Source organism: Giraffa tippelskirchi, chromosome X (genome assembly GCF_054371585.1).
Source record: "Giraffa tippelskirchi isolate mGirTip1 chromosome X, T2T-mGirTip1v1.2.pri, whole genome shotgun sequence".
Classification (NCBI taxonomy): Eukaryota; Metazoa; Chordata; class Mammalia; order Artiodactyla; family Giraffidae; genus Giraffa; species Giraffa tippelskirchi.
Genome location: NC_137289.1, coordinates 69,699,668 through 69,724,520, shown reverse-complemented (window position 1 = coordinate 69,724,520; position 24,853 = coordinate 69,699,668).

Genomic DNA, 24,853 nt, shown 5'->3' with positions numbered 1-24,853 from the left:
AACCAACTGAGTAAATTACTCTTGAACTAAATATATATATATATATATATATATATATATATATATATATATATACATATATATGCCTTTTAAAAGTATCTGTTAATGGAATTAGAGTTCCCATGAATAGATTTCATTCAAATTACATTTACATGCCTATGCTTTAGACACAGCAAAATCATGATAGATTTGTCTGTCCTTAAATATATCTGCCATATACCAAGGCCTCTACCAAAGAAAAGGAGTAAAGAAATTCAAGAAGAACTTCTTTTAGTCAAAAGCTACTTCTGATCCATATTGCATATTCTTGGTCATGATGAACAAACTTGATCACTGATTGTATGCCCTTAACTATTCATCATGATGAATTATCTTACAAGTTACTAACATAGCAAGTTCAAAATGAGTTTTTCTGTCATTCTACAGATGTTTGACCCTTAATATATGCTGTAGCATCAAACTATAAAGTCCTTGATTTCTTAGGCACTTTTGAGTCTAGATTGCATTTTCCCCATAAAAAGTAGTATCGATAACTACTGATGAATCCTTGCTCCCTACAGAAACACCAAATAGTTGAGTGATCTCTCTGTATCTTCCCAAATCAACAGCAACATGAATAATATTTCTATTCATCCATTCTTTAAATAATTTTAAAGGCCTCCATGTAATTTCTGAAAGAAAATATGCACAAGTGTTTATGTTCACAACATAAAACAAAGCCTGTGAAAGTGTTCATTATATTTTCAGTTATACCTGTTCTTTGATATTTCAAGATTAGAGTCCCTTGTCCCATTTTGGGTTATGCTGTCCTTTACAGAAATCCCACTTAATACATGAGATTCATTGTGAATGAAGAACAAAGAATTTATTGTTCTTTGTTATATACCTATTTTTAGTTCACAACAAACTGTGGAAAACTCTTAAAGAGATGGGATACCAGACCACCATACCTGCCTCCTGAGAAATCTGTATGCAGGTCAAGAAGCAACAGTTAGAACTGGACATGGAACAATGGACTGGTTTCAAATTGGGAAGGAGTGCTTCAAGGCTGTATATTGTCTCTCTGCTTACTTAATTTATATGCAGAGTACATCATGCATAATGCCAGGCTGGATGAAGCACAAGCTGGAATCAAGATTGCTGGGAGAAATATCAATAACCTCAGATACACAGATGATGCCACCCTTATGGCAGAAGGTGAAGAGGAACCAAAGAGCCTCTTGATGAAAGTGAAAGAGGAGAGTGAAAAACCTGGCTTAAAACTCAACATTCAGAAAACTAAGATCATGGCATCCGATCCCATTACTTCATGGCAAATAGATGGGGAAACAATGGAAACAGTGACAGATTTTATTTTCTTGGTCTTCAAAATCATTGCAGATGGTGACTGCAGCTATGAAATTAAAAGACACTAACTTCTTGAAAGAAAAGCTATGACTATCCTAGACAGCATATTGAAAAGCAGAGACATTTCTTTGCCAACAAAGGTCTGTCTAGTCAAAGCTATGGTTTTTCCAATAGTCATGTTTGGATGTGACAGTTGGACCATAAAGGAAGCGGAGCACTGAAGAATTGATGCTTTTGAAATGTAGTGTTGGAGAAGACTCTTGAGAGTCCCATGGATTTCAAGGAGATCCAACCAGTCAATCCTAAAGGAAATCAATCCTGAATATTCATTGGAAGGACTGATGCTGAAGCTGAAGCTCCAATACTTTAGCCACCTGATGCGAAGAACTAATTCGTTGGAAGAGACCCTGGTTCTGGGAAACACTGAAGGCAGGAGGAGAAGGGGAAGACAGGATGAGATTGGAGGGCATTACCGACTCGATGGAAATGAGTTTGTTGCAAGCTCCGGGAGTTGGTAATGGATAGGGAAGCCTGGTGTGCTGCAGTCCATGGGGTCACAAAGAGTCAGACATGATTGAGCAACTGAACTGACTGATTTTTAGGTCATCATGCAATTTCTATTCCTTATAAATGTATCAGCTAACTTGAAAATTTCCAATGTGTAAAATGTCCAATGCCTCTCTCATCAGGGGTATAGATATAGATATAGATATAGATATAGATATAGATAGATACATATATATATGTATCTATAGATATATGTGTATATATATATATATATACACACATACATGATGCCCTCTTTTAATATTTAAAAACAGACAGATTGTTACCTCAGTTTATAATCTCAGTTCAGTTTAGTCACTTAGTCATGACTGACTCTTTGTGACCCCATGGACTACAGCACTCCAGGCTTCCCTGTCCATCATCAACTCCCAGAGTTTACCCAAACTCATATCGATCAAGTCGGTGATGCCATCTAACCATCTCATCCTCTGTCATCCCTTTCTCCTCCTGCCTTCAATCTTTCCCAGCATCAGGATCTTTTCAAATGAGTTAGCTCTTTGCATTAGGTGGCCAAAATATTGCAGTTTCAGCTTCAACATCAGTCCTTCCAATGAATATTCTGGACTGATTTCCTTTAGGATTGACTGATTTGATCTCCTTGCAGTCCAAGGGACTCTCAAGAGTCTTTTCCAACACCACAGTTCAAAAGCATCAATTCTTCAGCACTCAGCTTTCTTTATAGTCCAACTCTCACAATCCATACATGACTACTGTGTAAACCATAGCCTTGACTAGATGGACCTTTGTTGGCAAAGCAATGTCTGTGCTTTTTAATCTACGTCGTAGTAGTTTATAATTTGCCTCATCATTATTTTGTTTCTATTTGGTTTGTTCTGAGAGTCCAACAGTGTAAAAGTTTGTCATATTTTTACAGAGCCCTCTTTCAATGTGTTTTGTGTCCTTCCATTTTAGGGAATGAATTTATAGACCCTGATATAACACCATACAAATTCTAAGTTTCAAGCATCAGCTGTGTCAGTTGGAAAGAAGTATCACATGACTTGAAAAGAAAACTTTGAAAGTGTATAGGCATTCTTTTAAAACTAGACCGAGATATACTATTTTATTTCAGAGACTTAGGTTGTGTTCTGTGTTTCTGAAATCTTGCACTTATGCATATATGAAAATAATGGGATATCTTTATACTTACTGGGCTTCCCTGATGGCTTAGATAATAAAGACTCCACCTGCAATGCAGGAGACCCGAGTTCGATTCCTGGGTTGGAAAGAGTCCCTGGAGAAGGGAATGGCTACCCAATTCAGTATTCTTGCCTGGACAATTCCATGGACAGAAGAGCCTGAAAGGCTACAGTCCATGGGGTTGCAAAGAGTCAGACATGACTACAATACTGGATTCCATTAAATATGCTAGTGCCATTGTGAAGTCTTAAGAGTGTCCAGGAGAATATACACATCAGTTCTAAGAACTTTACAACAAACAACTTGTTAATAGATGTTTTCAGCCAGATGATACATAAATCATATCTGCATTATGAGAACTGATTTCTAAAATTTCACTTCTCGTGTTATCAGGTCAGAGTGTGTTCAGCTCTGAATAATTGCAAACTCAAAACATTTGACTAACCAAAGACAGATTTATTTTATGATATGAAAAGGAGCCCAGTCACAGGAGACTCAGGATTGTTAATTATACTCACACTCACCAATGTCAACGGGAGCTACAATTTTCCCAACTTCCAATTCTGCCAATCTTAGAATATAGAGGCTTTCATGTTCAAGGGCATCCACTAGTCATATGATGCCTGCTAGCTTCAAAACAACAGCTAGATAGGTAGAAGGGCCAAAGGTGAAGTGATGAAGAGACACATTGTTCTTTTATTCAAAATTAAATGCTTACCCAGGAATTTATGACTATATTTCATTGGCTAGAACTTTGTCACACACTCACAGAGGCCTTAATGTGAGCTAGGAAATTAGATATTTCAATTTACATCATGAATAAATTAGAAACTCGGCTAGTAAGAAAAGAATAATTGACTTTGGGAGACCACCAGCTATTTGGTTACTTTGAAAAAACAAACAAATTATATAATAAAAGTGGAGAACTTTATGTCACAAATTTATCATACTTCTTCCTCTTGTATAAGTATAATCCAGCCACACACCAAGGTCTGTAGCATGGCCTTAGATGTTTAAAAACCTGGGGATTCCAGCAGTGGCTTAAAAGTGCTTCAAATTCATGTTGCATGTCCTTTGACATGTAGAAGATAAATAGGTTACTCTCATTAGGAATTGTTCTTGAAAAGATAGGCTTTCTGTTTACTTATCACAGATACCATAGAAAAGGCAAAAACTTCATAAAGATTTTACATAATGGACTTCTAATCTTCAAAATATTTCATATCTTTATGTATATGGGGCCATATATTAATTACTTCTATGCCAGCATCAGGTACACCAGACACTTACCTGGCAATTTTTCATTTCATTTTGTCAATATTCACAAGATTCAATTTCTTTCAACTTACAGAGACCACAATATTCACCTTCCTGCAAGAAGTGGACAAGACAAATTGTGGTGTAAGATATCCTGGCCTTTTGCATACTGATTATTTGACAGAACCTCCAATATTTCCCTAGTTACAAGGCACTTCAAATCCACGTAGTGTGTCAGTTTTGATGCTAAAATTGCCTGGTCATTGATACAATATGTCTGATAGAAAGCGGATTGTTGGTGAGTCCCTTTGATGTTACCAATAGACAGTCACAAGAGAAAATATCTGTCATTTTGATTCTATACTTTTTCTAAGAACATCTATGTGTTTCCTATATATATATATATGCATTAAGTTATTTATATTTAAGTAGAAACACAAATATCTTGAAGGATGTATCTTTATACTTTTCACTCATACCTATCTTTTGAAGTGCCTTTGTATTAAGCTCCAAGCCAAAAGATTACTCCTTAAAGTCAGATGTAGTCTTGTGCAACTGTTATAGACCTCTATCCTATCTTGAGTTTTTATTGTGCTTTACAAAGAGAAAATCCAATAAATTCAATCCTTACAACTGAAAAACATATCATACTATAAAACTGAACTCTTAGAACTTCCTGTTATGGATAGAATGTAGATAGAACAAAAAACATCTTTGCTTCTGCAGGAAGACACACAAAAAAACAGACGAATTAAATTTACACAATGTGACTAATCAATAGCAGTGAATGCAAAAAAAGTCTTGCTGAACTGAATATTTATAGGGAAACAAGACCTTGATATGCAAGCAAAGAACAATGATAGCTTCTATACCTGGGGTCGGTAGCTAGGCTGGGTGTGGTCAGACTTGCCATGCATGGAGAGCCTTTGCAGGAACTAAGAAATTCAAGCAGGCTTGGAAAATGATGACCAAAATCATGAAACAGAGCCTTTCATAACTATATGAAACTATATTGCATTCTGTATCATATAGGTCAATTTAATTGAGATGATTTTAGGAGAAGATAAAGTATACATTGGAAGTCGGAGCTCTGTTTATTGTTATAGAGAATCTGTAAATATTCGGGCTGACATTAATTAGTTAGTTCAGTTCAGTCATTAAGTCTTGTTTGACTCTTTGCCATCCCATAGACAGCAGCATGCCAGGCTATCCTGTCCATCACCAACACCTGGAGCTTGCTCAAACTCATGTCCATTGAGTCAGTGATGTCATCCAACCATCTCATCCTCTGTCATCCCCTTCTCCTCCTGCCTTCAGTCTTTCCCAGAATCAGGGTCTCTTCCAAAGAGTTAGCTCTTCGCATCAGGTGGCCAAAATATTGGAGCTTCAGCATCAGTTCTTCCAATGAATATTCAGGATTGATTTCCTTTAGGATGGACTGGTTGGATCTCCTTGCAGTCCATGGGACTCTCAAGAGTCTTCTCCAACACTACATTTAAAAAGCATCAATTCTTCAGTGCTCCACTTCATTTAGTATCCAACTCTCATATCCATACATGACCACTGGAAAAACCACAGTTTTGACTAGACAGACCTTTGTCAGCAAAATAGTCTCTGCTTTTTAATATGCTGTCTATATTTGTCATATCTTTTCTTCCAAGGAAGAAGCACCGTTTAATTTCATAGCTGCAGTCATCATCTGCAGTGATTGTGAAGTCCAAGAAAATAAAATCCGTCACTGTTTTCTTCGTTTCCCCATCTATTTGCCATGAAGTCATGGGACCAGATGCTATGATCTTTGTTTTTTGAATGTTGAGTTTCAAGCCAGCTTTTTCACTTTCCTCTTGCACTTTCATCAAGAGGCTCTTTAGTTCCTCTTCACTTTCTGCCATTAGGATGGTATCATCTTCATATTTGAGGTTATTGATACTTCTCCCAGCAATCTTGATTCCAGCTTGTGCTTCATCTAATCCGACAAAAAATATAAACATATTAAAGCATTTTATTGAACCCACGTCTCTTGCATTTCCTGCATTCACAGGTGGATTCCTTACCACTTCACTACCTGGGAAGCCCAATCACACAATTCAGTTCAGTTCAGTTCAGTCGCTCAGTCGTGTCCGACTCTGTGACCCCATGAATTGCAGCACACCAGACCTCCCTGTCCATCACCAACTCCCAGAGTTTACCCAAACCCATGTCCATCGAGTCGGTGATGCCATCCAACAATCTCATCCTCTGTCGTCCCCTTCTCCTCCTGCCCCCAATCCTTCCTAGCATTAGGGTCTTTTCCAATGAGTCAACTCTTCGCATGAGGTGGCCAAAGTATTGGAGTTTCAGCTTCAACATCAGTCCTTCCAATGAACATCCAGGATTGATCTCCTTTAGGATGGACTGGTTGGATTTCCTTGCAGTCCAAGGGACTCTCAAGAGTCTTCTCCAACACCACAGTTCAAAAGCATCAATTCTTCAGTGCTCAGCTTTCTTCACTGTCCAACTCTCATATCCATACATGACCACTGGAAAAACCATAGCCTTGACTACACGGACCTCTGTTGGCAAAGTAATGTCTCTGCTTTTAAATATGCTGTCTAGGTTGGTCACGACCTTCCTTCCAAGGAGTAAGCGTCTTTTAATTTCATGGCTGCAATCACCATCAGCAGTGATTTTGGAGCCCCCCCAAAATAAAGTCTGACACTGTTTCCACTGTTTCACCATCTATTTCCCATGAAGTGATGGGACAAGATGCCATGATCTTAGTTTTCTGAATGTTGAGCTTTAAGCCAACTTTTTCACTCTCCTCTTTCACTTTCATCAAGAGGCTCTTTAGTTCTTCTTCACTCTCTGCCATAAGGGTGGTATCATCTGCATATCTGAGGTTATTGATAATTCTCTTGGCAATCTTGATTCCAGCTTGTGTTTCTTCCAGCCCAGCACTTTTCATGATGTACTCTGCATATAAGTTAAATAAGCAGGGTGACAATATACAGCCTTGACATACTCCTTTTCCTATTTGGAACCAGTCTGTTGTTCCAGGTCCAGTTCTAACTGTTGCTTCCTGACCTGCATACAGGTTTCTCAAGAGACAGGTCAGATGGTCTGGTATTCCCATCTCTTTCAGAATTTTCCACAGTTTATTGTGATGTGTCATTATTCTAGTTATTAAGTTTCCCCTTTTGAAGTTACCCCAAATTGTGTGTGTGTCATGTTCAGCTCTGCAACTCCGTGGACTGTGGCCTGCCAGGCATCTCTGTCCATAGGATTTTCCAGGCAAGAATACTGGAGTGGTTGGCCAGTTCCTACTCCAGGGTACCTTCTGGGCCCAAGGAAGAAACCCATATCTCTTGTGTCTCCTGCATTGGCAGGCAGATTCTTTATCACCGGCACCACCTGGGAAGCCCCAAAATTATTTATTATAAAAGCTTTACTTTTTCTCAGTCAATGCTTATTTAGATTTAGCCAAATTGTTTACTAACTACTTTGCTCACCATTCTTCATTGCATTAAATCACTTATCTTTTCTATATCCTTTATATGAGTAAACAATACCAACTACTAGATCTTTCAGTTAGCTTCAATAAGTGATAAGCTCTCCAGATACTTGTTTGAAAATATTTTTATTTAGTTCTCATTGTTGAATTACAGTTAAGTTGAGTATAGGATTCCAGTTTGGTAATTATTTTACCTTTGCCCTTGGAAGACATTTTTACATGCCTTTCAGACCTTTAATGTTTCTGAAAATCAACTGTCAGTCAGAGATGACTGACAATATATCAATCAGAGATGACTTCTCTTTTATATATGGTTGATCATTTGTTTTTCTAATTACTAAAAGTTTACAGTTTTAATAGCATCTATCTTGTGTAGAAAAGGCAGAGGAACCAGAGATCAAATTGCCAATATCCACTCGATCATCAAAAAAGCAAGAGAGTTCCAGAAAAACATCTATTTCTGCTTTATTGACTATGCCAAAGCCTTTGACTGTGTGGATCACAAGAAACTGTGGAAAATTCTGAAAGAGATGGGAATACCAGACCATCTGACCTGTCTCTTGAGAAACCTGTATGCAGGTCAGGAAGCAACAGTTAGAACTGGACCTGGAACAACAGACTGGTTCCAAATAGGAAAAGGAGTATGTCAAGGCTGTATATTGTCACCCTGTTTATTTAACTTATATGCAGAGTATATCATGAGAAACGCTGGGCTGGAAGAAACACAAGCTGGAATCAAGATTGCCGGGAGAAATATCAATAACCTCAGATATGCGGATGACATCACCCTTATGGCAGAAAGTGAAGAAGAACTAAAGAACCTCTTCTTGATGAAAGTGAAAGAGGAGAGTGAAAAAGTTGGCTTAAAGCTCAACGTTCAGAAAACTAAGATCATTGCATCTTGTCCCATCACTTCATGGGAAATAGATGAGGAAACAGTGGAAACAGTGTCAGACTTTATTTTGGGGGGGCTCCAAAATCACTGCTGATGGTGATTGCAGCCATGAAATGAAAAGACGCTTACTCCTTGGAAGGAAGGTTATGGCCAACCTAGATAGCATATTTAAAAGCAGAGACATTACTTTGCCAACAGAGGTCCGTGTAGTCAAGGCTATGGTTTTTCCAGTGGTCATGTATGGATGTGAGAGTTGGACGGTGAAAAAAGCTGAGCGCCAAAGAATTGATGCTTTTGAACTGTGGTGTTGGAGAAGACTCTTGAGAGTCCTTTGGACTGCAAGGAGATCCAATCAATCCATCCTAAAAGAGATCAATCCTGGGTGTTCATTGGAAGGTCTGATGTTGAAGCTGAAACTCCAATACTTTGGCCACCTCATGTGAAGAGTTGACTCATTGGAAAATACCCTAAAGCTAGGTAGGATTGGGGGCGGGAGGAGAAGGGGACGACAGAGGATGAGATTGTTGGATGGCATCACCGACTCGATGGACATGGGTTTGTGTAGACTCCGGGAGTTGGTGATGGACAGAGAGGCCTGGCGTGCTGCAATTCATGGGGTCACAAAGAGTCGGACACGAATGAGCGACTGAACTGAACTGATCTTGTGTACATTAATTTGTATTTATCTTGCTTTGCATTCAATATACATTTTAGTTTATTATATTTTCATCATTAGATACTTAAAAACTGTATTATATTTTTTCTAGAATGTTTATGGTTCTGTAGTTATGAGGAGTCCTTGTTAGCTCAGAATATAATGTGGTAACCAGAAATCAATTATTTATTTCTTCATTCAGTTTTATTTTATATAATGATTTTAATTTATTTGCAATGCATATTCAATAAACCAACATTCCTATGGTTTTTACTATAACATTTTACATGCCTTCCTATGAAAAGATAATTAATTGTAATGATGCATTTGAAAGTTCTTTGTAAAATGCAAAGTGCTTTACAAACTTTATCATTGTTTTAGAGCTAGTCGTTAGAAACTCTGGAAAATTGCATGCTTGTTTTCTTGATTATTACTTTAACTGATAGCAGAATGACTGAAATATTTTTAATGGTTTGTTAAGATACCCCTACCTGAATGCAGAAAACATTTACAACCTTTCAAAATAATTTGGTTTACTTGATATGATTTTATCTAAGAAGAATTAATAAATTTCTATCCATCCAAAATTTAATTGTGGTGTTTTTGATTAACTTTCTAAACCTAAAAGGAAAAAAAACAATACCTGAATTACAAATAACTTTTTAACCTGTGCTGTTGGTACGTTGGGCTTCCCAGGTGGCTCAGTGGTAACAAACCCACCTGCCAATGCAGGAGACATAAGAGACATGGGTTCAGTCCCTGTGTCAGGAAGATTCCCTGGAGGAGGGCATGGTAATTCACTCCAGTATTTTTGCCTAGAGAATCCCCATGGACAAAGGAGCCTGGTGGGCTCGAGTCCATGGGGTTGCAAAGAGTTGGACATGACTGAGTGACTTGCATGCACACACACACACACACACACACACACATCAGTACGTTAATTATTAACTACAAGTGGCTTTTTAAATTTGAGCTAAAATTAAATAATATTAAAAATACTTCATAAATCACAATAGATACATTTCAAGTACTTAAAATCTACATGTTGCTATTCACTACCATTATTAGACAGTGCAAATATAGAACATTTCCAATTTTGCACAAATTTATATTGGACAGCACGGTTCTATAGGATACATGGTTTTATTATTCTCCTACAAGTTAGGGAGAAGTTAATTTACTGACAGCCACTTATCTGAAAGAGGAATTATTGATTTTGAAATTCTTTATTTTTTTCATTTTATTTTATTTTTCAATTAGTTTATTTTCTATTTTTTAACTTTACAATATTGTATTTGTTTTGCCAAATAAGGCAATATCACTTTAACCATGTTAAAATTGGCAGGTGTTCCAGTCACTATGGCTGTATAACAAATAACTCCCCAAACTCAGTGGCTTAAAACAATATTTATTTTGTTCAGACAACTGCAGCATGTGCAACATTGTGATTAATTTTTCTCTAAAGTGCATGAGGTGGAAGAATTGAGTAGCTAGGTTACGGGGCTGGAATCATCTGAAAGTTTGGTTACTCATATGTCTATTAGTTGTATTGAGCCGATCATCCCCAAATAAAAAGAAAGCTACTCAGAAGCCATAGTGCAGTTTACAATAGCCACGGGAGTCAGGTTGTATGACTTACACCACTTTCTATTTGTTAAAGCAGTAACAAATGCCTTCCTTGGTTAAAGGGACAAGGAAATTGATTCCATCCCCTGATGGAGAGTAAGATTCTAGTAGTGCATGAGGGATCAGATCTTTAGTCAGATTGCTATAACAATTTTTGGAAAATACAGTCTGCCATAGTCTTTCCCCCCATTTTAAGTCCAATATATATGTAGTGCTACCCTAATTTTAAATACATCTGAATAGTGGGACTAGGAATTGAGGTGGGAAGGAAGGAGACTTACCTTTTTGATATCACTTTTGTACTTTTGGAATTTTAACATAATCATAATCATATTTGAAGAGAAATCATGTCAACACGATACTGACATCTCTGAGTACAAGCATTACTGAAAATAAATGCATACATGAACTGTTAAATAATCTACTTCTTTTATAAATGGATAGGATCAAACCCACCTCTTTAAATCTACAAATGCAAAAATAGTTGCCTATCAATAGTAGTCACTTAGTTGAATTATCAGATACTCTCTTCATTTCAGGATCATTGCTGAAGTGCTTTCTCAGTTGCTTACTACAGAAAACCGCTATGCTCATGGATGTATTACCTAAATTGTTGCTCTCAGGGTACAATGTCATTTACTATGTGAAAAATATTTGCAGAACTGCAGTAGAGAACTACAGAGAATGATTTGTTGCTCTTGTAAAAACATGTGATTTCATCAGTTGGACTGCTGTATGGAAGCAGTTAAGGAAGTTTACTTGTCTTGTAGAATTCACTAGAATCTTCTCACTCCTCCTTGACTTCAACTCACTGTTCAGTTGATGTTTTCCCTCTGAAACCATTTTCAATTTCAAGGCATTGATGCAAGTGTGTCTGGTTTTAAACAGTACAGTTATATGACAAATATAATATATCCAGAAACCTTCTAGGAGGGCAGTGTAAGTATTTAATTTCATTTTTCCCTCTTTTCATTATAGGATAAGAACAATTAAAAAGGAAATAAAGTGTACTTGAGAGCAGCAATATAGAAAGAAAACATGGGTAAAGAGTATCAGAAATGAAAGAGGCTTAATAATAGTGATTAATGAGATGTATGGGGTTAATAATAAAAGAAAATACTTTGATTTCACTGTGCAAAGAGCAGTCCCACTTACTGTGTACTCTAATAGCATCTCTTGTGATATTAAAAGTTATTTCCCTATATTACTAGTGCCTTTATACATCTTGGGTTATATATTCTTGTGACTTATGATTGGAGACCTCAACTGATGAAAACCCCCTCCATTGTGCTGGAAGGAATTCTGCAGAGTGCCCCTATGAGAAACAAGTGCCAGCAACATGCATCTCTCCACAGCATAATCAATTTCAAAAGGGAATGTTTAACAATACCAGAGGGAGACATTGGAAAATAACTTAATGAAATTCTATTCCAAGCTGAGTTAATTCAGCATGGAGAAAGTACATAATTAGGTAATAATGGCCAACAATTGAGTGGTTATTTTAAGTTTACATCATATAAAATTGAATAAAACCAAAATTTTAGAAATAGTTTACAGTTATCTACAATGGAAATATTTAACAGAAAAATTTTACTATTTTTTTCCTATTCTATATTCATTATTTTGTGAGATCCAAGCAATTCATACACAGACAACTTAATTTCTGAAATGAGTTTGAAAATGCAACACTTAATTACAGAATTCCACAAGAGAAGAATAGTTTCTTTTCACTTCAACTACCTGAAACAAAACAAAACAAAACACTATTTGTGGAATTGAAAGTGAAAGCGAAAGTCGCTCAGTGTATCTGCCTCTTTGCAACCCCATGTACTATTCAGTCCATGGAATCCGCTAGGTCTGAATACTGGAGTGGGTAGCCAGATTGATACATATCAAAGCACATTGAATTTAAAGATTTTTCAGTGCATTTTTCTGTGCTCTAACAAAATAAACCAATATAGGTGCATGGATTTATCTCTGGGCTTTCTATTTTGTTCCATTGATCTATATTTCTATCTTTGTGCCAGTACCATACAGTCTTGATGACTGTGGCTTTGTAGTAGAGCCTGAAGTCAGGCAGGTTGATCCCTCCAGTTCCATTCTTCTTTCTCAAGATTGCTTTGGCTATTCGAGGTTTTTTAAATTTCCATACAAATTGTGAAATTGTTTGTTCTAGTTCTGTGAAAAATACCGTTGGTAGCTTGATAGGGATTGCATTGAATCTATAGATTGCTTTGGGTAGTATACTCATTTTCACTATAATAATTCTTCCAATCCATGAACACGGCATATTTCTCCATCTGTTTGTGTCCTCTTTGATTTCTTTCATCAGTATTTTATAGTTTTCTATATATAAGTCTTTTGTTTCTTTAGGTAGATATATTCCTAAGTATTTTATTCTTTTTGTTGCAATGGTGAATGGTATTGTTTCCTTAATTTCTCTTTCTGTTTTCTCATTATTGGTGTATAGGAATGCAAGGGATTTCTGTGTGTTAACTTTATATCCTGCAACTTTACTATATTCATTGATCAGCTCTAGCAATTTTCTGGTAGAATCTTTAGGGTTTTCTATGTAGAGGATCACGTCATCTGCAAACAGTGAGAGTTTTACTTCTTTTCCTATCTGTATTCCTTTTATTTCTTTTTCAGCTCTGATTGCTGTGGCCAAAACTTCCAAAACTATGTTGAATAGTAGTGGTGAAAGGGGGCACCCTTGCCTTGTTCCTGACTTAATGCTTTCAATTTTTCACCATTGAGGAAAATGTTTGCTGTGGATTTGTCATATATAGCTTTTATTATGTTGAGGTATGTTCCTTCTATTCCTGCTTTCTGGAGGGTTTTTATCATAAATGGATGTTGAATTTTGTCAAAGGCTTTCTCTGCATCTATTGAGATAATCATATGTTTTTTATCTTTCAATTTGTTAATGTGGTGTACTACATTGATTGATTTGCGGATATTAAAGGAACCTTGCATTCCTGGGATAAAGCCAAAAAAATAGAAAGCCCAAAGATAAATCCATGCACCTATGGACACCTTATCTTCGACAAAGGAGGCAAGAATATAGAATGGAGAAAAGACAATCTCTTTAACAAGTGGTGCTGGGAAAACTGGTCAACCACTTGTAAAAGAATGAAACTAGAACACTTCCTAACACCATACACAAAAATAAGCTCAAAATGGATTAAAGATCTAAACGTAAGACCAGAAACTATAAAACTCCTAGAGGAAAACATAGGCAAAACACTCTCCGACATAAATCACAGCAGGATCCTCCATGACCCACCTCCCAGAATATTGGAAATAAAAGCAAAAATAAACAAATGGGACCTAATTAAAATTAAAAGCATTTGCACAACAAAGGAAACTATAAGCAATGTGAAAAGACAGCCTTAGGAATGGGAGAAAATAATAGCAAATGAAGCAACAGACAAACAATTAATCTGAAAAATATACAAGCAACTCCTGCAACTGAATTCCAGAAAAATGAATGACCCAACCAAAAAATGGGCCAAAGAACTAAACAGACATTTCTCCAAAGAAGACATACAGATGGCTAACAGACACATGAAAAGATGCTCAACATCACTCATTATTAGAGAAATGCAAATCCAAACCACAATGAGGTACCATTTCACACCAGTCAGAATGGCTGCTACCCAAAAGTCTACAAGCAATAAATGCTGGAGAGGGTGTGGAGAAAAGGGAACCCTCTTGCACTGTTGGTGGGAATGCAAACTAATACAGCCACTATGGAGAACAGTGTGGAGATTCCTTAAAAAAACTGGGAATAGAACTGCCACACGGCCCAGCAATCCCACTGCTGGGCATACACACCGAGGAAACCAGAATTAAAAGAGACGCATGTACCCCAATGTTCATTGCAGCACTGTTTACAGTAGCCAGGACATGGAAGCAACCTAGATGTCCATCAGCAGACGAATGGATAAGGAAACTGTGGTCCATATACACAATGGAATATTTCTCAGCCATTAAAAAGAATACATTTGAATCAGTTCTATTGAGATGGATGAAACTGGAGCCCATTATACAGAGTGAAGTAAGCCAGAAAGAAAAACACCAATACAGTATACTAATGCATATATATGGAATTTGAAAGATGGTAACGATAACCCTATATGCGAGACAGAATAAGAGACACAGATGCACAGAACAGTCTTATGGACTCTGAGGGAGAAGGTGAGGGTGGGATGTTCTGAGAGAATAGCATTGAAACATGTATATTATCATATGTGAAACAGAACACCATTCCAGGTTCGATGCATGAGACAAATGCTCAGGGCTGGGGCAATGGGATGATCCAGAGGGATGGGATGGGGAGGGAGGTGGGAGGGGGGTCCAGGATGGAGAACACATGTAAACCCATGGCTGATTCGTGTCAATGTACAGCAAAAACCACTACAATATTGTAAAGTAATTAGCCCTCAGCTAAAATAAATAAATTTATTAAAAAAAAATAAAGCAATATAATTTGAACATATTCTACTGGTTCAATATATTCTAAATATTCAACCTGATTAAAGATAATTTTCTAATATTTTCTGGAAGGAATTTTATTTCTGGGTGAATATATATGATTTACTTTTCAAGTTTCAAAATTTTGTTTTCTTTTTTTTATGACCATATAGGAAAACATCAAGGAGCTTTTAAAAGATTTAACAAGTGAATATATTCAATCCTTTTCTATAACAATATTTTTCAAATTCTGAATATGAAATTAAGCAAATGCCCAAGCGTATTGTAAAACATACCAGTATAGACCTAATTCTGGATGTTAAATTACAATTGACATGGATTGTGAAACTATGAAACAAATACTAACTTAGATCAGTGATTTACAAAATAGTATAGAGTATAAAAGGATACAAAATTTAAAGATGAAAGTGAATAAAAACTAATGGCAAACATAAGGAAAGAGAAAATTAGTATGCAGAAATCCATGCTATTATGTTCTACAAAATAATTAAAGTGATCTGAAAATTCAGCGCTGAACTTCCCAATTATCAATATTAATCTTTTTACTCATTATTTCTCTTTTTAGAATGAGCAAAGACTACATTTAAATGGTATAAGTAATCATAAAATCTGGTTCTTTACATCTTCTAGTTGTTGAGGCTTGAAGTTCAAAAGAAACAAAGTAAAGTTAGTGCATTTAAAAAAAATTGATTTCAGAGGACAAAATGACGGAGGAGTACATGGACATGGAGTACATCTCTCTCCATGGATGCATCAGGAATACACCATCAGACACAGAAGTGCATGCACAGCATCAGCTGAGAGAGGACATAAGTACCTGAGCAGTGGAAAAGAGTATATAGAACCATGAAAAACTCAGTAGGATGAAGGAACTAGGCATGTTAGGTCCTTCTAACAGGAGTGTTAGTAGGAATGGACCTGCCCTCAGTGGGTGGGGGAACTGAAGCAGGGGTCTAATCCCCACATTGTGGCAATTGTCTAAATCAGAGGAAAAACATTTAAGGCTGAGAGTGAAACAACTGATCTGTAGCAGCCTAAATAGAATGAGAATCAGACAGTCCTTGTCACAGCCATACATAACCTGGACAGGGATGCAGGTCCCCTAGAAGGCGCAGCAGCTGGGAGTTGCAGTTGAGGGACTGTGGAGCAATCCCAGGGCAAGGACTGCTATTGTCTGTGGAGAGAGAGACCAAGGGGAGGTGAGGCAGTAGATTGTGGTGGGAAATGCCTGTGGAGGAAAGCCAGGAAGCCATGAAAGCAAGGCAAAACCGCTCAGTCACGTAGGGGGTGGAGCCATCACTATAGCCTCTCTCTCCTCACAGGCCAGCATCAGCAGCTGAACAATAGAGGGGCAGGCCCATCAAATGCCTAACATACTGAACTACAGTGTAGGACCCCACCCAGGGTGCTCCTTTAAGTGACTGATGTGCCAAAATACAGAGTAACACCCCAGCCAGGGGGGCCCCTCTATATGCCTGATGCACTGAACAACAGAGAAGGACCCCAGGCAAGGAAGCCCTCTAAGTGCCTGAACAGGCAGAGCTATGGAGAAAGACTGGCCAGAGGCTTCTGATTGACAGCTACAAGAGGCTTAAAAAAACAGTCTGATAGGGCCATAACTCCCTGCGGCAGAGGCAGTCCACGTCCCTGCACACTTGGTGCCACCAGGGTCCCCACAAACCAAGCAGCTGCGCCACCTTCATGCTCAGTCCTCACTGGGCTAGAGCTGTCACAGGCAAAAAAAAAAAAAAAAAAAACTTGCATCTATGCACTGAGGGTCGCTTCAGTCATGTCTAAATCTTTGCAACCCTGTGGCCTACCAGGCTTCTCTGTCAGGGGGTTCTCTAGGCAAGAAAAAAGGAGAGTATTGGCCAATACTGGTTTCCATGCCCTTCTAGAGCACTATATTTCCTGCTGTCCTAGCTGCCAACTTCCCTGAGAACCTGGTGCTGCCAGAACCCCTGCGACCCAAGCAGCTGCACCACCTCCACACCTGGCCCTCACTGGGCAGACTCAAGTCTGCCAAGGCAGCCTCAGGAGCAAACCCCAGTGGACAACCCATGTGCAGAGGTGGAAATAAAACCACAATTGAAACCCAGGGGCAGTGTGGCTAAGGAAGAAGACCCCAAACCTTACCATCAGCTTTATAAACTACATGATCAACTAGACAGACTCTATGTCTATGGAATATATGAAAAGACATTGAGAGCTCCCACAAAAGAAAACACACTAGTTTTAATAGCTGTGGACATTGCAGGCAAGAACACGCAGGAGTAGGACCAGATTAGAATCTGAGCTTCCCCTACAGCAGATCAAGAGAACAGCATAGTGTTGGAGGGCATCCTAGGGAGGTGAGGTGGACTGTGACTCCCAGCAAGGGAAAGGACTCTGACAGCAGTGACTCAAGAAAAACATTTATTATTCTTATGTTTTGAATTGTTCTGTACATTCATTGGATTTTTTCATTTTTTTCTCCTCCCCCCCCCCCGCCATTTTAGTTGTTGCTTTCTGAGCTTTGTTTTTTTCCTCTATCACATTTTTTTATTGTTGTTATACACCTCTGCCTCTACACTGGGCTTTTGCAGTTCTGTGAAGTTTTCTTTTTTCTTTCTTTCTTCTGCCTTTTTAATTTTTTTTCTCTTTTTTTAATTTTAATTTTTAATTTTTATATCCTATTATTAGTTTTTCTACATTTTTTCCTTTGTTTGTTTTTCCTCCTGTTCTTTTCTCCTTGCAGTTAATATTTAATGTATCTAAATCTTGTTTATCTGCCTCTATATAACTTTACATACCTATTCTTTCTTTCTTTTTTTCTTTCTGTTCCTCTCAATGTATTTGTTAGTTTTTTTTTGCCATTGCTGTATTCCCCACTTGGCACCTTGCTTTAGTTTTGTTTTCCAATTTATTCTTTAGTCAGTTTTGTTCTTAACTGGTTAATATAATTTTTGGCTTCCTTTGTTCATTGGGTCAATCTATTGTACTTTATTTTTGCTGGACTGCTTTGATTTTGCTTGTGGGTATATATATATATATATGTGTGTGTATATGCAGTCACACTTTTTATTGATGTTATAAACCTCTGCCTCTAGGTTGGGCTTTTGCAGCTCTGGGGAGTTTTTCATTTCTTTCTTTATTTTATTTTTTTATTTTTTGTAAACCTATTATTATAGTTTCTACATTTCTTCTTTGTTTGCTTTTCCTACTGTTCTTTTCTCATTGCATTTAATCTTTGATGTGTATAAATCTTCCTTCTCTACCTCTGTGTAACTTTGCATGTCTATTCTTTCTTTCTTTTCTTTCCTTCTTTTCTTCTCAACATATTTGTTAGTTTTGTTTTCATTGCTTTATTCCCCACTTGGCACCTTACTTTAGCTGTTTTCCTCTTGGTGCTTTATTTAGTTTTGTTTTTAACTGGATTCCACTTTTACTTTATATTGTTTTGCTCTTAACTGGTAGATATAATTTTTTATTTACTTTGTTTGCCCAGTCAATATGCTGTACTTTATTTTTTGTTGGACTGTTTTGTTTTTGCTTATGGGTGTATATGTATATGCATATATTCCATTATTTTGATTATTATTTGCCTGATTTTGTAACTGACACTTGTCTGTGGTTCATCTTTGGTTACTCATTTCTGGGTATTTGTTTTAATCTCAATTAATGCTGTAAAAAACCACTTGTGGAATCTTTGCTCTTGACCAGTGATCAAGCCCTGAGCCTTTAGAGATATCAAATACTGAGAACTAACACAAAGGAAACCACTTGAACACAAGACCCGGGATCCCCAACCACAAGAAGCATGCTGTGCAGGACGCTGCATCTAAACCACAAACAAAACAAGAATACAAACAAAATCATCAGCAGACAGGATTACCACCTCACTCAGCCTTGCCAATCAGAGGAAAAACAAACAATCAAACAACAACAACAAAATAAACCTCAGTGCAAATCTCACCCTATACAAAGCTTACACAAACCACTGGACCAACCTTAGGAAGGCAGAAAATAAAAGGAAGAAAGAGGTCAACTTTGAAGCTTGGGAAAAGGAGACCTCAAACACACTAAGTTAAAAAATAAATAAATAATGAAAAGACAGAGAAATACCACAAAAATGAAGGAACAAACTAGAAACACAGAAGGCCAAATAAATGAAGAAGAAATAGGCAAACTGCCTGAAAAAAATTCAGAATAATGACAGTAAAGATGATCAAAAACCTTGAAAACAAAATGGAGAAAATGCAAGAATAAATTAACAAAGACCTAGAAGAATAAAAGAATAAACATATGGAGATAAACAACACAATTTCTGGAATTAAAAATATTCTAGAAGGAATCAATATCAGAATATCTGAGGCAGAAGAACAAATCAGTGAGCTGAAAGATAAAATGGTGGAAATAACTTCTGAAGAGCAGAATAAAGTAAAAAGAATGAAAAGAAATGAGGATAGTCTCAGAGACCTCTGGGACAATATCAAATACACCAGCATTCGAATTATAGGGGTCCCAGAAGAAGAGAAAAAGAAAGGGTATGAGAAAAATTTTGAAGAGATGATAGTTGAAAATCTCCTCAACATGGAAAAGGAAATAGTTGATAAAGTTCAAGAGGCGCAGAGTCCCATACAGGATAAACCCAAGGAAAAACACACCAAGACACATACTAATCAAACTAACAAAGACTAAACACAAAGAAAGAATATTAAAAGCAGCAAGGGAAAAGCAAAAAGTAACAGACAAGGGAAACCCCATGCATTTAACAGCTTATCTTTCAGCAGAAACTCTGCAGGCCAAAAGGGAAAGGCAGGATATATTTAAAGTACTGAAAGGGAAAAATCTACAACTGAGATTACTGTAGCCAGCAGGGATCTCATTCAAAATTGCTGGAGATATCAAAAGCTTTTCAGACAAGCAAAAGTTAAGAGAATGCAGTAACACCAAACCAGCTTTACAACAAATGTTTAAGGAATTAAATAGTCAAAAAATGCAAGAGAAGAAAAAAGATCTACAAGATCAACCCCAAACAATTTAGAAAATGGCAATAAGAACATTTATATCAATAATTACTTTAAATGTAAATTGATTAAATGCTCCAACCAAAAGACACAGACTGGCTGAATGGATACAAAAACAAGACAAATATATATGCTGTCTACAAGAAACCCAATTCACACCTAAAGACACAGATAGACAGAAAGTGAGAAGAGGGAAAAATATATTCCATGCAAATGGGAAGGAAAAGAAAGCTGGAGTAGCAATCCTCATATCAGACAAAATAGACCTTAAAATAAAGAATATTATAAGAGATAAAAAAGGATAATACTTAATATAATAAGAGATAAGGAAGGATGAAGGGGTTAATCCAAGAGTTAGACATAACAATTATAAATATCTATGCACCCAACATAGAAGCAACTGAATTCATAAAACAAACACTAATAGACCTAAAAGGAGAAATTGGCAGAAACAAAATAATAGTAGAAGAATTTAACACCCCAGTCACACCAATGGACAGAAAATTAATAAGGAAACAGAAGTCTTAAATGATACATTAGATGAGATGGATTTCTTTGATATCTTCAGGACATTCCATCCAAATGCAGGTGAATACAGATTCTTCTTAAAGGCACATGGAACTTTCTCCAGGATAAACCACATCTTGGGTCACAAGTTAAAACTAATTAATTTAATTAAATTGAAATCTTATCAAGCATCTTCTCCGATGACAACTCTATGGGACTAGATATCAGTTACAAGGAAAAAAAAGTGCAAAAAACACAAACATATGGAGGTTAAATAATACGTTTGTAAATAAGCAACAGGTTACTGAAGAAATCAAAAGGGAAATCAAAAAAATTCTGAAAAAAAATTACAATAAAAACAGGACACCTCAAAACCTTTGGGATGCAATGAAAGCAAGTCTAAGAGGGAAGTTTATAGTAAAACAATCCTACCTCAAGAAACAAGAAAAACATCGAATAGACAACCTAACTTTACACCTAAAACAGCTGGAAAAAGAAGAACAAAAAGAATCCAAAATTAGTAGAAGGAAAGAAATCATAAAGATCCGAGCAGAAATAAATTAAAAAATAAATGATAGAAATAATAGTAAAGATTAATAAAGCTAAAAGCTGGTTCTTTGTGAAGATAAACAGAATTGACAAAACTTTAGCCAGAATAATGAAGAAAAAAAGAGAGAAGAACCAAATCAACAAAATCAGAAATGAAAAAGGAGACGTTACACAGACAATGCAGAAATGCAAAGGATTATAAGAGACTATTATGAAGAAGTGTATGGCAATAATATGGATAACCTGGAAGAAATGGGCAGATTCTTAGAAAAGTTTAATCTTCCAAGACTGAACCAGGAAGAAATAGAAATTATGAACAACTCAATTACAAGCAGTGAAATTGAAGCTGTAACTAAAAATCTCCAAAAAAACAAAATCCCAGGACCAGATGGCTTCACAGGAGAATTCTATCAAACATTTAGAGAATACCTAATGCCTATCCTTCTAAAACTCTTTCAAAAAATTGCAGAGGAAGGAACACTTCCAAACTCATTCTGTGAGGCCACCATCATCCTGATACCAGAACCAGAAAAAGCACAAAGAAAGAAAACTACAGGCCAATATCACTGGCAAACATAAATGTAAATATCCTCAACAAAATTTTAACAAACAGAATTCAGCAATACATGAAAAAGCTCATACACCATGATAAAGTTGGGTTTATTCCAGGGATGCAAGGATTCTTCACTATACACAAATCAATCAATATGACACACCGTATTAACAAATTGAAAGATGAAAAGCATATAATAATCTCAATCGATGCAGGAAAAGCCTTTGACAAAATTCAGTACCTATTAATGATTAAAACTCTTCATAGAAGGAACCTACCTCAACATAGTAAAAACCATATATGATAAGCCTACAGCAAACATTATTCTCAATGGTGAAAAACTGAAAGCATTCCCCCTAAGATCAGGAACAAGACAAGGGTGTCTACTTTCACCACTATTATTCAACATAGTTCTGGAAGTCCTAGCTACAAAAATCAGAGAAGAAAAAGAAATGAAAAGAATCCAGATCAGAAAAGAAGTAAAGCTCTCACTGTTTGCAGATGACATGATAGTATACATAGAAAACTCTAAAGATAGTATCAGAAAATTACTGGAGCTAATCAGTGAATTTAGCAATGTTTCAGGATACCAAATCAATGCACAGAAATCACTTTCATTTCTATATATTAACAATGAAAAATCAGAAAGAGAAATTAAGAAATCAATCCCATTCACCATTGCAACAAAAAGAGTAAAATATCTCAGAATAGAGTTACCTAAGGAGACAAAAGAACTATACACAGAAAAGTATAAGACACTGATGAAAGAAAACAAAGGCAACACAAACATACAGAGAGATATTCCATGTTCCTGGGTAGGAGGAATCAATATTGTGAAAATGACTATACTACCATATGCAATCTGCAGATTCAATGTGATCCTTATCAAATTACCAATGGCATTTTTCATAGAACTAAAACAAAAAATTTCACAATTTACATGGAAACACAAAAGACCTCGAATAGCCAAAGCAGTCTTGAGAAAGGAGAATGGAGCCAGAAGAATCAATCTCCTGACTTCAGATTATACTACAAAGCTACAGTCATCAAGACCATATGGTACTGGCACTAAACAGAAATACAGACCAAAGGAACAAGACAGAAAGCCCAGAAATAAACCCAAGCACCTATGGGTTCCTCATTTTTGACAAAGGAGGCAAGAATTTACAATGGGGCAAAGACAACCTTTTCAATACATGGTGCTATGAAAACTTGACAGCTACATGTAAAAGAATGAAATTAGAACACTTGCTAATGGCATCACTGACTCGATGGACATGGGTTTGGGTAGCCTCCAGGAGTTGGTGATGGATAGGGAGGCCTGGCATGCTGCGATTCATGGGGTCACAAAGAGTCCGACACGACTGAGTGACTGAACTGAACTGAACTAGCACCATACACAAAGATAAACTCAAAATGGATTAAAGACCTAAATGTAAGACCAGAAACTATAAAACTCTTAGGGGAAATCTTAGGCTGAACACTTGATGACATAAATCAAAGTAAGATCCTTTATGACCCACTTTCTAGAATAATGGAAGTAAAAACAAAAGTAAACAAATGGTACCTAATTAAACTTAAAAGCTTTAGCCCAGCAAAGGAAGCACTAAGCAAGGTGAAAAGAAAACCCTCAGAATGGAAGAAAATATTAGCAAATGAAACAACTGACAAAGGATTAATTTCCAAAATATATAAGCTGCTCATGCAACTCAATACCAGAAAAACAAAGAACCCAATCAAAAAGTGGGAAAAAGACCTAAACAGACATAGCTTCAAATAAGACATACAGATGGCTAGCAAATACATGAAAAGATGCTCAAAATTGCTCTTTATTAGAGAAATGCAAATCAAAACTACAATGAGATATCACCTCACACCAGTCAGAATGGCCATCTTCAAAAGTCTGCAAACAATAAGTGCTGGAGAGGGTGTGGAGAAAAGGAAACACTCTTGCACTGTTGATGAGAATGTAAATGGATACAGGCTCTATGGAATATGTTATGGAGATTCCTTAAAAAACCATGAATAAAACCACCATATATGACCCAGTAATCCCACTTCTAGGCATATACCCTGAGGAAACCAAAATTGAAAAAGACAAATATATCCCATCGTTCATTGCAGCACTATTTACAATAGCTAGAAAATGGAAGCAATCTCGGTGTCCACTGACAGATGAATGGATAAGAACTGTGGTACATATACACAATGGAATATTACTCAGTCATAAAAAGGAATGCATTTGAGTCAGTTCTAATGAGGTGGATGCACCTAGAACCTATTATACAGAGTGAAGTAACTCAGAGAAAGATCATATTCTAATGCATATATATGGAATCTAGAAAAATGGTAGTGAAGAATTTATTAACAGGGCAACAAATGGGCATACCAGACCACCTGACCTGCCTCTTGAGAAACCTGTATGCAGGTCAGGAAGCAACAGTTAGAACTGGACATGGAACAACAGACTGGTTCCAAATTAGGAAAGGAGTACGTCAAGGCTGTATATTGTCACCCTGCTTATTTAACTTATATGCAGAGTACATCATGAGAAACGCTGGGCTAGAGGAAGCACAAGCTGGAATCAAGATTGCCGAGAGAAATATCAATAATCTCAGATATGCAGATGACACCACCTTTATCACAGAAAGTGAAGAACGAAAGAGCCTCTTGTTGAAAGTGAAAGAGGAGAGTGAAAAAGTTGGCTTAAAGCTCAACATTCAGAAAACTAAGATCATGGCATCTGGTCCCATCACTTCAT